General features: G+C 37.1%; 1 long non-coding RNA gene across 9 annotated transcripts in view; it reads left to right on the top strand.

Moving 5' to 3' along the window:
* The window catches only part of LOC129643388 (uncharacterized), a 323,134-nt gene that overhangs the window by 190,526 nt on the left and 117,904 nt on the right, over nt 1-14,704 (top strand). Inside the window, exon 4 of one of the 9 annotated variants that reach the window (XR_008710273.1) lies at nt 11,758-12,375. The exons of 6 other annotated variants lie outside the window; for them this stretch is intronic. This is a non-coding gene — a long non-coding RNA (uncharacterized LOC129643388). Of the gene's footprint in view, nt 1-11,252; nt 11,650-11,752; nt 12,376-14,704 lie in introns of those variants that run through there. 2 more of the 9 variants (XR_008710262.1, XR_008710263.1) reach the window with 2 other exon arrangements.

Below are 14,704 nucleotides of genomic sequence, written 5' to 3' on the forward strand. Positions count from 1 at the left end.
TGAAGAAAAAGGATCTGCATGATAATTTCTTGAAATTTTCTGATATTTCCTTTATGGTTTTGGACATGGTCAAGTTTTGTTTGAAGTTTCATGTATAGTTTAGAATATTGTTTATTCCTTAAAATAACGTAATTGCCTTCTCATATCTATACTTTTTCTTTATATATTATGATGGCAAGTTATTAGAAGCATCAAAGTTTATAACAATTTCTATAAATGGAGCTATTGTCATTGTTCTGTGATCTTTTCTGTACTATATAGGTGGTTTTTGTGCTATAAAGAATATTCTGTCATATCAATATAGATATATGAGATTTCCCTTGGCTAATATTTTCCCTACTAATTTTCTGTCCTTTGTTATCAGTTTTCTCATGATCTTATGTTTAGTTGTGACTCCTGTAAACAGTGTAATCCTTTATTTTCTTTTACATATAGCTTTGGTAAATTTAATCTACTTATATTTATTAGGGTTGCTTCTTATATTTTAATTCATTACCATCTTATTTCTTATCTTGTATATTTCTCATTTGTTTCACTGCTCAACTTTTTTGCATCATTCAAATTGTTTTTTTCCCCCACATTCCATTTATCCCCTCTACTATCTTAGTTGTTACCGTACAACTGCAAAAGGTATATTTACCTTTGAATGTATGTTAATCACTATTTCTACTCCTACTTGTAGCTTCCCTTGTGGCTTCCTACTTGGGCTTCTCTTGTGGCTCAGCTGGTAAAGAATCCACCTAAAATTTGGGAGACCTGGGTTCAGTCCTTGGCTTTGGAAGCTCCCCTGCAGAAGGGAATGACTACCCACTCCAGTATTCTGGCCTGGAGAATTCATGGACTGTATAGTCTATGGGGTCGCAAAGAGTCGAACATAACTGAGTGACTTTCACTTCACTTACTCCTGCTTGTAGAACAAATGGACCTTAGAATCTTAAAAATCAAATCACCATCTCCCTAAATTATATATTTTATTGTTTCACACAGACTGTGTGTATTTCAATTTATCCACATGCTTACCACTTCTATTGTTGAATATATTTTCCTATGTCTCTAGTTTTCCTTCTTTGCTTATTTTTTGTCTTGCAGAAATAGCATTAGATGTTTTTTTTTTTTTTTTATTTTTCTAAGTGAATATTTATCAGAGGTACACTCATTTACTTTTAGGTTACCTGAATAAGATGTTTTTCTTTTATATTCAATTATATTTTATTTAGAATGATTTCAAACATAGAAATATGTAAGAAGAGTACAAATAATTCATATATAATCTGTACCTATAATTCCACTTCTTTACTTTTTACTAAATGTATTTTATCAACCTTCCTCTCACCCTTTCCTTCATTTTCAACATTCAGTTTTAATACCATGTTGACAAGAAGAGTTGTATTTGTTCTAATGTGAGATTTTTACTTTAGCTTTGTTTATTAGCAAAGCAGGTTTCCAAAGGATAATAAAAATGTGACTATGTGAACTTCTTTGTGGCTTTTGTTTTAATGGAAATGCAGGTTTGAGAGATTCCTAGTTTGGAGGACGTTCATACAGAAGAAAATCTATGATCATGATGCTATCATAGAAGCAGTGCGTTTGTATTCAATTATTTCATTTCCTTAGTCATTTACATTTTTTAAACTCTCAAATCCAATGAACTTGTATAAAAAAGGCTATACCTTATTATGTTTGCTTATTTACTGATGTAAATATGTATTTACTACTGTTTACTAAGTAAACATGTATGTTTATTTACTAATGAGAAAACTGCTGTTGTTCAGTGATTCAGTCCTGTCCCATCTTTTTAACCCCATGTTCTGCAGCACACCAGGCCTCCTTGCCCTTCACTGTCTCAGAGTTTGCTCAAACTCATGTTCATTGAGTCAGCGATGCCATCCAACCATCTCATCCTCTGTTGCCCCTTCTCCTCTTGCCCTCAATCTTTCCCACCATAAGGATCTTTTCCAATGAGTTGGCTCTTCTCATAAGGTGGCCAAAGTATTGGAGTTTCAGCATCAGTCCTTCCAATGAATATTCATAGTTCATTTCCTTTAGGATTGACTGGTTTGATCTCCTTGCTGTCCAAGTGACTCTCAGGAGTCTTCTCCATCACAATTAAAAAGCATCAATTCTTTGATGCTCTGCCTTCTCCATGGTTCAACTCTCACATCCATACATGACTACTGGAAAAATCATAGCTTTGACTATACTGATCTTTGTTGGCAAAGTGATGCCTCTGCTTTTTAATATGCTGTCTAAATTTATCATAGCTTTTCTTCCCAGGAGTAAGTGGCTTTTAATTTTGTGGCTGTAGTTACTATCTGCAGTGATTTTGGAGCCCAAGAAAATAAAGTCTGTCACTGTTTCCACTGTTTCCCCATCTATTTGCCATGAAGTAATGGGACTGGATGCCATGATCTTAGTTTTAATGTTGAGTTTAAAGCCAGATTTTTCACTCTCCTCTTTCATCTTCATCAAGAGGCTCTTTAGTTTCTCTTTGCTTTTTGACATTACAGTGGTATCATCTGCATATATGAGGTTGTTGATATTTCTGTTGTCAATCTTGATTCCAGCTTGTGATTCTAGCAATGAGAAGAGAGAATAATGGATTCTTCCTCTCAAAAGTATTGTTCATTTAAATGGTTGTCAATTGAATATCTAACTGCTCGATATGAAATATAGGATTTAATTTCTATAGTAGTGATATCAGTAGTAATATTTTCCTTTTCTTATATAAATGAAAACATAGTTGCTCCAGATAACAGGGCAAAACAGTGGCAGATTAGATTCAAATCCAATCTATTATGCTAAAACCCATTTTCTTAATCATCATACACCCTGTCTCCAATTTTATATTTAACCAGGTAGCTTAGTGGTAAAGGATCCACCTGCCAATGTAAGAGATACAGGAGATGCAGGTTTAATCCCTGGGTTGGGAAGATTCCCTGTAGGAGGAAATGGCAACCCACTCCAGTATTCTTACCTGTAAAATTACATGGACAATGGAGCCTGGTGGCCTACAGTCAATGGGGTCACAAAGATCCAGCCAGGACTAAGCACACATGCAATATATACTCTAATGAGATTTCACAGGCTTAATATAAAAATGTATCCTTTAACATTGTCTCAATAATAGTACACGTTGTTTTTATAATGGCACCCTACTCCAGTACTCTTGCCTGGAAAATCCCATGGACGGAGGAGCCTGGTAGGCTTCAGTCCATGGGGTCGCAAAGAGTCGGACACGACTGAGCGACTTCACTTTCACTTTTCACTTTCCTGCATTGGAGAAGGAAATGGCAACCCACTCTAGTGTTCTTGCCTGGAGAACCCAGGGACGGGGAAGCCTGGTGGGCTGCTGTCTATGGGGTCGCACAGAGTCGGACACGACTGAAGTGACTTAGCAGCAGCAGCAGCAGGAAATGCTACATACAGTCAAATGTTTGTTGTCTTTGTTCGGTCACCAAGTTGTGTCCCATTCTTGATGAACCCCATGGAATGCAGCATGCCAGGCTTCCCTGTCCCTCACCGTCTCCCAGAGTTTGCTCCAGTTCACGTCCATTGCATCAGTGGTGCCATGCAACTCATCCTCTGTCACCCTCTTCTGCCTTCAGTCTTTCCTAGCATCAGGGTCTTTTCCAGTGTGTCGGTTGTTCACTTCAGGTGGCCAGAGTATTGGAGCTTCAACTTCAGCATCAGTCTTGCAGTGAATATTCAGCGTTGATTTCCTTTAAGATTGACTGGTTTAATCTCCTTGCTGTCCAAGGAACACTCAAGAGTCTTCTCCAGGATGTTTTGTAAACATCTACTCTTTGTTGCTCTGCCTTCTTTCCAGTAGCCACGTACAGCTGTGAGAGCTGGACCAGAAAGTCAAATGTATGGTTAATTATGTACTAGAAGTGGTTTCTCAATGAACTACACCTTGATAAAGTATGAAAGAAATCTTAATCTGTAGTGTGAGTTTAGAAGTAGCATTTATAGCTTTAAAATAAGTCGTTGCTCATTTCTAAAGTAGAGAGGTAAGGAACTGTATCCCATTAAACCTACTATAATTTATAAATAGAAGCACCCATTTTTTTTCATCTTTTATAAGGGGGGTGCAACCTGATAAGATATTGCAGAATCTTAATTTAGGATATTAATGAATAAACTAACTGATGCTTATACTTTATAACTCACAACTTAGTGACTAAACAACAACAACAACAACAACAGCAAATGCTTTATAACTAATTTTATTTTTCAAACAGCTTCAGTTGAATTTGTTTCATATTTTTAAGGTATAATTTTTAAATATTTTGGCTCATTTGTTTGTAGCTGGTTTCTGAATTTTAGCACAATCCAATACTGAATTTTGTTAATTTCTGGTGTACCTACCAAATAATTTAAACAGATGACTATAATGTAGGAATTAAAATTATAACCATGCATCTTCAAGCCTAAGCTGTATGGACAGAGTATTAGAAAATAAAAATAAGAAAACAAAATATACTTAGACCTAGTTTCTCTTGTAGTTTAAAAATTGTGTGGGAAAATTGATTAATGATGTTTAAATTGTATCTGTAGTGTTTTTTAATGTTGCATGTCATGCATTTTGGGGATTTAGTTGGAAATGTATGTGTTAACTAAGCTTTGGAGGTATTATTTTTCTCTTTGTATTGGTGAAGCATGAACTGCCATGTCTTTATATGGCCACTTGATGGAACTCTTTCATTTTGCTTTCAGCAGTTTCAAATAGTTAAAACCTTATATTTCTGTCTAGGTATGAAGGAATCTCTTAAGAAAAAAAAAGTAGCTAAAGGAACTCATTATTTAGCCTGCTATAGGATTGTAGTTCTCTATAGAATATTAGCAAATCAATATGTTGAAATAAAAGGATACAATTCAACTTTATCTCAAATGAATTTTTGTTCCCTTTGCTGCTTCAGGAAATCTTTATAGAAAGCAAGTGTTAAATTATCCTAAATATTCAAATGTAATCTTATGTAAATATTCTTTTTCTTTATAATTAAAACAGAAACTCTATATCTGAGATGTCTTTAAAGTTAACAGTTTGTGCAAATATTATTAGGAAGTTTAGCTAGAAGCACACTTAAGCCTCTGCAGGGTTAGAGATTGTTAGGTTGATAGTTCCTAGCAATTATCTCAGTTGTGGAAAATACTCTGGGAAGGGGAAAGATTGATTGCAATGCAAAGTTTTCAGTTAGGTCCTATGAAGCAATTAGGAATAACTGGAAGTAAAATTCCAGAAAAGGCAATAGCACCCCACTCCAGTACTCTTGCCTGAAAAATCCCATGGACGGAGGAGCCTGGTGGGCTGCAGTCCATGGGGTAGCTAAGAGTCGGACATGACTGAGCGACTTCACTTTCACTTTTCACTTTCATGCATTGGAGAAGGAAATGGCAACCCACTCCAGTATTCTTGCCTGGAGAATCCCAGGGACGGGGCAGCCTACTGGACTGCCGCTGTCTATGAGGTCACACAGAGTCGGACACGACTGAAGCGACTTAGCAGCAGCAGCAGCAGCAGAAGTAAAATTCAGGGAGAAAATCACAGTATTTCCACTTACATAGTGTCAATTATACATCATAAAATGTTGGTGGATTGGGGATCAGGGACCTATTTGTAACCTTGTCATTTTAACTTACTGAAATTTTACATAAAATAGAAATAATTATAAGGTCTCTTGAGAGGTCCAAATTTAATACAATCCACTATTATATTTGTAAACTGTAAAAATGTTATATATGTTAGTGGTTGGAATTACTACATTGACGTAGAGCAAGTACCCAGTAAGTGTGTCAAACAGATCCCAAGGAAAAGGCCAATCTTCAGTGATTCTGTACTGTAAAATCTTTTGCATTTAGAATGTTTCATAAAGCCTGGCTCCTGATTGCAAAAACCCGAGTAAGTGAGCTGTCTTTTTCGGTTTACCATTCTAAGTGATCTCTGTAGCTTCAGTGACATCTAGATTGCCAAATCCCCTTCACTAGTCTTGAATCTCCACCCTAACTCTCCCATTCTCTTGGATATTTCCTCCTTGACATTTCAGTCATTTCAATTTTGTTTTGTCCCAGATTGAACTCACTGTGTTTACCCCACAAAATGTTGTATCCACTTGGTCGATGTACATTTTGTTCTCCAAATTGGTGACCATGATTTTCTTCCTGTTACTTGGATCACAGTAATAAGCAAGCAGTTAACTACTGAATAAATAAAACATTGTGAAGTTCAAGACATGGCTTAGAACTAATGTGGATAGTGTTAAGCATTAACTTGCTTTGTTGTTACTCAAGTACATGTTTATATTTCTGACGTATACAAGGCATTGAAAATATAAGGCACTTATATTTTATGTGCTTTTATTTTCAGATTGTATGGAAGAAATTCCTCTGTTTGGATAATGACAAAAATTCAATTAAACCTCTTTTAGGGGTAATTTATCCAATATCATTAATACTTTTCTGTATGCATGTTTGCTCTTCTTGAATTATTAGCATGAAGAAATTCAGTTAAAGAAATGACCTTCAATGTGAAAAGCTATAAATATAAGCTGTGTATTACTCTCACCTCAAAGTACAGCTAGAAGGTCATATATATTAACTATACCAAAAATTACAATGGTTTATATAGACCTGCTGTATGCCATGTACTTATAGATATTGTACCAATATAGACAGTATCTTATTTATATTTTAATCCAAACTATGATAGAACTATGAATACATGTGAAGCAGGTCGAGGTGATGGAGTAATGGAAACTGCTTTTCCTAATGGGTTGTCAGAGATTTTTCTAAAGAAAAACTTCAGAGTAGACACCTAAGTAAATAAAAAAGCAAGTCATTTAGAGAAGAATATTAGAGAATACTATTCTGAAAGGAGACCATTCTTGACATAAAGAACAGCTTAGATGTCCAGTGTGGACCAAGCAGAGACAGCAGAAAGTGAAAGATACTGAAGTGGGAGATCTAGACCAACTCTCCTGTGACCTGGTAGGTTACAAAAGGAGTTTGAATTTTATTCTATGCTTGTAGGAAAGCCATTGAATGACCTTAATACTGAGAGTGGTTACACTTGAATATATAAATTCTAATGTCACAAGTATAACATTTAAAGTATGGCATTTAAAGCTGTGTGAATAGATATCACTTTTCTCAAAATTTTGGTCTCAAGACCCCTTTACATTAAGAAATATTCAGTACCCTGGAGAACTTTTGCTTATGTGGATTTTATATCTTAATATAAATTACAACAGAAATTCTCAAAATACTAGTTCATTTTAAAATAAGAGTAATGTGCTTTTCATATGAATATGATTTTTATAAAGTATAATTATATTCTCCAAAACAAAAAATAGTGAGAAAAAAAGAAATACTTTAATCGATACATATCTATACTCTTGAGAGTCCCTTGGACTGAAAGGAGATGAAAGTCAGTCAGTCCTAAAGGAAATCAACTCTGAATATGCATTGGAAGAACTGAGTCTGAAGCTGAAACTCTAATGCTTTGGCCACCTGATGTGAAGAGCTGACTTATTGGAAAAGACCCTGATGCTGGGAAAGATTGAGGGCAGGAGAAGAAGGGGGCGACAGAGGATGAGACGGTTTGGTATCATTTTGGACTTAATGGACATGAGATTGTGAAGGAGATGGAAGTCTGACATGCTGCAGTCAATGGGGTAACAAAGAGTTGGACACGACTTAGTGACTGAGCAACAACAAATGCCTTTCTTTAATGGTTTTGTAAAAAAAAGACAACTGTTTTTATCATATCTGCTTCTAATTTCAGTCTGTTGAGATATCATCTGCCATGTTATCTTTGAAAAATCCAAGTTTATAACTGTGAGAGGTAAAAATATGAGAGGATAGTTAAAAGGAAATAACTATGGATTTTCCAATGGTCATGTCTGGATGTGAGAGTTGGACTGTGAAGAAGGCTCAGTGCCGAAGAATTGATGCTTTTGAACTGTGGTGTTGGAGAAGACTCTTGAGAGTCCCTTGGACTGCAAGGAGATCCAAGCAGTCCAAATCAGTCCTGGGTGTTCTTTGGAAGGACTGATGTTGAAGCTGAAACTCCAATACTTTGGCCACCTGATGCGAAGAGTTGACTCATTGGAAAAGACCCTGATGCTGGGAGGGATTGGGGGCAGGTGGAGAAGGAGACGACAGAGGATGAGATGGCTGGATGGCATCACCGACTTGGTGGACATGAGTTTGGGTAAACTCCGGGAGTTGGTGGTGGACAGGGAGGCCTGGTGTGCTGTGATTCATGGGGCCACAAAGAGTCAGACACGACTGAGCAACTGAACGGAACATCTTACTAGGGTAAAATTTTTAACTTTTAAATCCATTCAGGTATATCCAAGTGTCTCTAGACCACACTTTATGGATCTCTAACTATCAGACTGATCACAGACAAGAGATATCTTAGGACTAAGCTAAGACAATCCAACATTTGGAGTATTGAAGCAAAGAAAGCTCCAGAAAATTACATTAAGATCATTTTTATAGTTCTCTGGAAATATTTTTTGTGAATCTCAGTTTTACGTTTGGTCAGCACATTTTTCTTCCTAGGGTCACACATACTTAATGATTTTGTTGACTGTAAGGAAATCTATATATGAATACCCTAAATTCCAATATAGCATAAGCTGTTTTTAATAATGAGAGTATAATTTATCAGTAAACATGCATCAATCAAAGGATTGGTACTAAAGAACTGGTACAGGTACTAAATCCAGTAAAAAAAAAAAAAAGAAAATCACTTTCTATATATTTTTCCCCATTTACTAAACCTAAAATTTTATGTGGACAGGATATCACATGTTCTTTGTGCAATCCTTGATTTTACAATACTTGTCATAGAGTAGGTGGGCAGTGCTTATAATTTGAATAAATGAGTTCATTCCAAGCAACCCCATTGAACAAAAGAACATTTTTGTTCCTCATTCCAGAGAAAGCTGTAGCAGTGAGGCCCTATTGGTGGCCATGCAAGCCTATTCTTGAGATGTCAGTTCTCATATCATAAAAATTAAGTACATAAAAACAAAACGAAACCTGGCCTTCTCTGTTTCCAGTTTTTTGCTTCTGGAGATGAAACTAGTGATGTAATCCAAGATTCCCAATCAAGGTTTTGGATAAAACCTAGAGTTATTCCATTTGAGTATGATTTTATGATAAAGGGTGTTTATTTAAATTTGATCTTCATAAAAATCACAGGTAATTTGGGATATATTTACTAAAGAGCTATTTTTATTTGAATGAATTTTTAGTGGGAATCCATTACTTTGATTTGCCAAGTCCAATCATCCTATGTTAGGAATACTTGGGGCTATGAGAATAGGATGTAATTTCTGGAAGCATCCAGTGACTACTTTTGTTAGTCCATCAATCAAAGCCAAGGAGCTGAGAAGATAGATGGGTAGGGCTAAGTGTTTTAGGCAGTTGAAAAAGTGTTTGGATGGAGTGTTTTCAAGAAAAGGAAAAGAAAGGAAAGCTACTTGGAGAGAAATTTTCTGTTCTTAGGCATTATTTTATTAAAAATATACTGGATTAAAAAATATATATATACTGGATTAGAAAAACTGATCCTTTTTTTAGATGGGGAGTAAGCACAGTAGACCATGTGAGGGAGATAAAGCATGTTCTGTATAATTAAATATATACTCAAATAAATTCTGAAAAAGCACGTATAAGAGAGGATAATATTACAGAGAACTATTAACTAAAAAACAAGCAAACAAACAAAAACACAATGTGAGAGTTGTGATATAAGTTTTTTTGGGACCAAACAAGGACCATAACCCAGGAGACAGGATCTCAGATAGCTCTGAGAAAATGCTCCAAATAAGTAGGGGAAAAGGTCAGTATATATATGATTTCAGGAAACATGGAATGTGCGGTCAAGCACAAATTTTGGCAGAGGCTTGCTGCTAGTCACAGGAAGCCAGTGTCTCTGTTAATGAGTGCTTTTCTCAATATGAGAAGCTGCAAGAGTTTGGACTTTTAATATCCTCTCTTAAAAATGTCTAACTATCTGAAGACCTATCCCTCCAGTTTTCCCAAAGCACAGAGTTGCCTTATTCCTGATCTCCTTTGAGGGTGTGTTGAAGGTCAGGAGCTACAGCGGCTAGTGGCCTAATCCTTGTAGAGGCAGATGATAAGAGCCCGTTTTTAGTTGGTAAAACTAAACTAGGTCTTGTTCTCTGAAAAACAGTAGGCTCCTATGATCTGTGGAGGACCTAAGTGACTCATAATTAGACAAAATGTAGATTCAAGTAAGAGTTACATAACAGTTTTAGCAGTCATATATGCAAGAAAAATCATTATGCTTATAAGTGAAGTGAAAAGTAACAGAAGCATTCCCAAAAATGTGATAAAGATATTAAAAAGCACCGTGACTGACAGAACTTGAGCGCCATAGAGACTCATTAGTAGATTCTAAAGGAAGTTGCTAATGAATAAGAAAAGCTGTTAAACAGACTTTGAAAATCTCCAGAACTGGGACGTGCTTTAAGAGAATCTTGAGGCAAGTGCAATATAATAAAACTCAGACAAAATTTTTAACTATCATAGGAAATACCATTGCAATGGTATTGTAGGTTATAACAGTTCAGACATAAGTGCCTTCAGGATTTTGAATATTGTTTAAAGAGACAAAAAAGACCTATCAAAGCTCACTACTCTATCAAAACCTTAGAATCTCTTAATAACATAAGCAGCTGCCTAGATGCAAACTGTGTAAGAAAAATGCAAGGATTGCAAAAATTTGATGCAATATTTTACATCCCCCCCCCCCAAAAAAAAAGCATGTGCTATTTAAATTTCGTCTTTAAGTCTGGTCAAGTGTTTGAAATTAAAATCAGATCACTAGCACCCGAATTCTGCTGTGACTTTTGGGGGCTGTTTCTGACAGTGATGCTGTGATGTTTACTTGGCAAATTGTTTGGAGACCACCTTTTTGGTTAATCAAGTATCAGGAGTTGCAATTAATCATCCGTCATGTATAATGTGTCTATCTCTCTGTGTATCTATCTAATTATTCTTGAAATACAAAGCAACTGCATATAAAACAAACTTATTTAGCTTAACTAAAGGTGGGGGAAGAGGATTTTATTTAGAAGGAAGGAACAAGGAACAAATATATTTAGTTTTTGTTTGTTAAAAATTTTACATTACTTTGAAGCCAGAAAATAATTAAAATGGAAATTATCATGGAACAGTAATAAATCTTTGTCATTTCTATTTGTTTTGCTCTCCAGGGTTTGTTAAGTGTCCAGAAGAATCATCGCATCTTATTTGTGTCTCATAAATATTTGAAAATCTGTAACTAAGCACTTTTAAAATTTCTAGTGTACAAACTTTTTAAATGCTATATCGTGCTGGCTTAAATCATTACATATTGGGGTGCTCCACACAGACCATAATGTTATTCAAAAAGCAACATTCTTATCACACACGTTGAAGTTTGTGACACTATATGACCCTGCTTGTTTCAGGGTAGTAAAGATTTAATATTACAATGTGTAATATATTGTAAAATTACTGTGTTGAAGCATTATTGTAAAACTTCTATGTTGAAGCTTTAAAAAGAAAGAGAAATTGTACACATTCTGACTGGTTTTCACACTAAGAATAAACAAAACTTCTAAAACATCATAAAGTGGATGTAACATCAATAAAATTGAAGGTTTTTATTTTTTCTTTGCTTCTTCAATGAAAGATTAAAAAACTTTTTTTTTTTTTTTTTTTTTTTTTTTAGTATAGCTGGCCCGTACGTCTAAAGGAAAAACCGGTCCAGGGTTTTCAGTGGATTTTATATCTTTCTTTGGCCAAGATTCCTGCTTGGTCGGGCCTGATTCATCTGTGGCAGACATACATCACTGCCTAGGATTTGCTGGACTCTTGCTTCTGCTTCTTGGTGTGAGCTTTGAAAAGGCCAGTGGGTCACCTGCAGCTCTTTGTACACTGACTTCCTGTGTTTCCTGTCGAGTGCAGTGCCTGCTCCTGAGGCTTTGCCTCTGTGTCCTCTACTGTACAAAGAGGCATAGGCATGTTGACCGATGCTTTTGTACTATTATTTAGCCCACAGAAATCTTCCACATGGCAGCCTGGTCTGTGCTGGGGCTTTTCTTTGAAAAGGTAGTAATAGGTATGTTAGCACATGTATTGATTACCTGTTTTCTGTATAATAAACGACCCAGAACTTAATGGCTTGAAACCACAGCTATTTTATTGCTCACAGTTCTGTGGGATAGTGATTTGGGCAGGACTAGGCAGAGATATGGAGAAGGCAATGGCACCCCACTCCAGTACTTTTGCCTGGAAAACCCCATGGGTGGAGGAGCCTGGTGGGCTGCAGTCCATGAGGTCGCTAAGAGTGGGACACGACTGAGTGACTTCACTTTCACTTTTCACTTTCATGCATTGGAGAAGGAAATGGCAACCCACTCCAGCGTTCTTGCCTGGAGAATCCCAGGGACGGGAGCCTGGTGGGCTGCCGTCTCTGGGGTCACACAGAGCCGGACACGACTGAAGCAACTCAGCAGCAACAGCAGCAGGCAAAGATAGCTTATGTATGCTTGACAAGGTTCTGGATGGACAGCTGAACTGAAGCTGCTAGATTCCACTTAACCTAATTTAGTTATCTAGGGGTTGTGGGCTTGCTGTTGCCTTCATTGCCACGGTTCTCCTCTATGTAGACTCTTCTCTACTTGGGTCTCCCCTCCTCCAGGGCCTGTCTTTCCATGCGTCCACCATCTCTGGCAAAAACAAAGTGGATTCTCCGTGTGAGAGTTGGGTTCCAAGATGAAAAGTAATAGCTAGAGGACCTGAGCTCAGAAATCTCACATGACTGTTGTCACTTCTGTTGGACATGCACAGCCTGGATTCAAGACTGGAGGAAATAGACTTCAGTTCCCAATGGGAGGAGTGATAGACACTAGAAAGAGGTGTAGGCATGTTGACTGGTAGTTGGCTTTTCACCTTTCACTGCACCGCTTTTAAGAACGATTCCCAGTGGCCTTTGGAAAAAAGGACCACTGCTTCTAATAGCATTTCCTTTGAGGGCTCAGAAGTGTGAACTTCAAGTTTTTCTCTCTGGGATTTCCTGTAGAAATAAAAAAGTACCTGCTTGCTTGTGATTACCACATTAAGTAAAAAATGGTTTGAAATTTCCATCTAATTACCTTCTTCTCACATAGCTCAGCTGGTTAATTCAGGGGAACTACATGCTTCTGTTGGTCTTGTATTTCTCTCTCTCTCTCTCTTCAAGATAAGCAAGTCACTTGCACTGATTTCAGATGATAAGATGTGGAGATTTGGGTTACACTTCCTTGGAAATAGACACACTCAGAACTGAAAGAATAAAATTGGAAATCTGTTGTTGCAGGAGGGAACAGTGTTCAATACTTAATAACTGTCATAAATCCTGTTTGCTATAATATTTTGGTGGGGGTGAAAGTACTTATTTGCAGGTAAATTGCATAATACTACTTTTCAATTCATGGGATAAAGAAATGTTTTGTGTTACTAACTTAAATCTGCATTTATGTGATGTAGTGCCATTGTTTTGCTTAAAGCCTTTCAGTGTCTTCCCATGGCACATAAAAAAGCATGAAAATTTCTTGGTTTGACATTGAAAACCCTGACTTGTTTCCAGATACAATTTATCATGCCCTATCTCTCAGCCTATGTCCCAGCCAATCAAACTGCTTGTAAATCTCCCAATTACAATGTGGGCCAAACCTGTAAGACTCTGCTATTTCAGCTCTCCCTGTTGAAGCATCTTATTTTGATCTCTGACTTATTTTACTCCCTCTCTGCCCCAAGTCATGTCCAGAGACACTGCTACTCTTTACAGTCTTAGCTTAAGTATTAACACTTAAATAAATCTTCCTTAGAATTGCCTTTTCTTATTGTTACTGAACTTAGGCTTGGCTGCTTACTGCTCAAAAGCCAATAGTTCAAGAGGCAAGTGTTAATAGAAAGTAAAGATGCTTTAATGCGAAAAGCCTGCAGTCTGAGGACAAGGTGAACTTGTGTCCTGAGACCAGCTCTGCAGACCCTGTTCATCCAGGGGAAGAGTCTCAGTTAATCACTGAGGCAGGAGGTTGGGTTCTGCATCGCTCCCCAAGGAGTGAAGGCTGGCTTTCTCATCATATATTGGGTTGACCCAAAAATTCATTCAGGTTTTTCCATAGCATCGTATAGAAAAACTGAGTGAACTTTTGGGTAACTTAACAGTTTATTGCCTGCGTGATCTATCTGCAGGCTTGGTAAGGGGGCTGTTGGGGGTAGTGTGCTACTCATTCTTTAACTACTAAATTTTTCATTTGTTGTTGTTTTTATCTAGGAAAAAGAATCAACAGGTTAGGCAAGACATGGCATGTATTCAGGAGAGCATAGGTACGAGTTAGGTTAAATTGCATAGTGATCTCATTCCTATAATTCAGTTCAGTTCAGTTCAGTCGCTCAGTGGTGTCCGACTCTTTGCGACCCCATGAATTGCAGCACGCCAGGCCTCCCTGTCCATCACTAACTCCTGGAGTTCACTCAGACTCAGGTCCATCGAGTCAGTGATGCCATCCAGCCATCTCATCCTCTGTCGTCCCTTTCTCCACCTGCCCCCAGTCCCTCCCAGCATCAGAGTCTTTTCCAATGAGTCAACTCTTCGTATCAGGTGGCCAAAGTACTGGAGTTTCAGCTTTAGCAT

This window comes from Bubalus kerabau, chromosome 2 (assembly GCF_029407905.1).
Source record: "Bubalus kerabau isolate K-KA32 ecotype Philippines breed swamp buffalo chromosome 2, PCC_UOA_SB_1v2, whole genome shotgun sequence".
NCBI lineage: Eukaryota > Metazoa > Chordata > Mammalia > Artiodactyla > Bovidae > Bubalus > Bubalus kerabau.